The sequence below is a fragment of the Morone saxatilis genome, unplaced genomic scaffold, assembly GCF_004916995.1.
Source record: "Morone saxatilis isolate NCDOM2014 unplaced genomic scaffold, NCSU_SB_2.0 Contig6, whole genome shotgun sequence".
Classification (NCBI taxonomy): Eukaryota; Metazoa; Chordata; class Actinopteri; family Moronidae; genus Morone; species Morone saxatilis.
In genome coordinates this window covers 429,281-430,032 of record NW_023340206.1, presented here as the reverse complement: position 1 = coordinate 430,032, position 752 = coordinate 429,281, and positions in this window count along the sequence as shown.

Sequence of the window (752 nt, the reverse complement as noted above, 5' to 3'; positions counted from 1 at the left end):
GTTTACTATTATGGCAACTGCCTCAGAGAACCAGCAGGGTTTACAACACAACCTGTCAGACAAAGCTCATCCCTGTCCCATTAGGCCTGAGAATTTCTAAAGTATGCTACTTTAAATTTCATTAAGAATATATTTGCTGACTGGGCTGTAACATATTTCCCTCCCCACCAACCACATTAATAGTGTTCATCAGTGTGCACTGTGATCCATCACTTCTTCCCTGTCTGTTCACCAAGAAGCATCAACAGATTAACTCTAATCTCATTTCCAGCAGTTAATCTGACTGTACTGTGTGGCTGCAGTCCAACCTCACCAGCACACACTCAACATGAAAACGTGTTGCTCATTAAAAACACACATAAAACTAACTTAACTATACTTTCATGTTAAGTTTAATATATTTCCTGTTGAAAAGGCTCAGAGTGGTCATTCTGTGTAAACTATTAGCCTACAATTTAGGGCTACAGTCTGGAAATATGAAAGCAGCAGCCTTCTTTGATACTCTTGTGGCATCAGCCATTTTCTTTGTAACAACAGTTAAGAATCCACAACAACAAAATAACCACAAATAGGTAGCAAGCAGTTTGCACGATGGGCAATATAATTGCCACAGTGAATATTATGGGTATTGGTACTTGCACAGTAAATTATGCACATTGTTATTGGTTGAATATTATTATTATTAATGGATGCCGAAGGGGATGTGGGGGGGGGGGGGTTGGGAGATGCTTGCTGGCTCCAGCAGACCACTC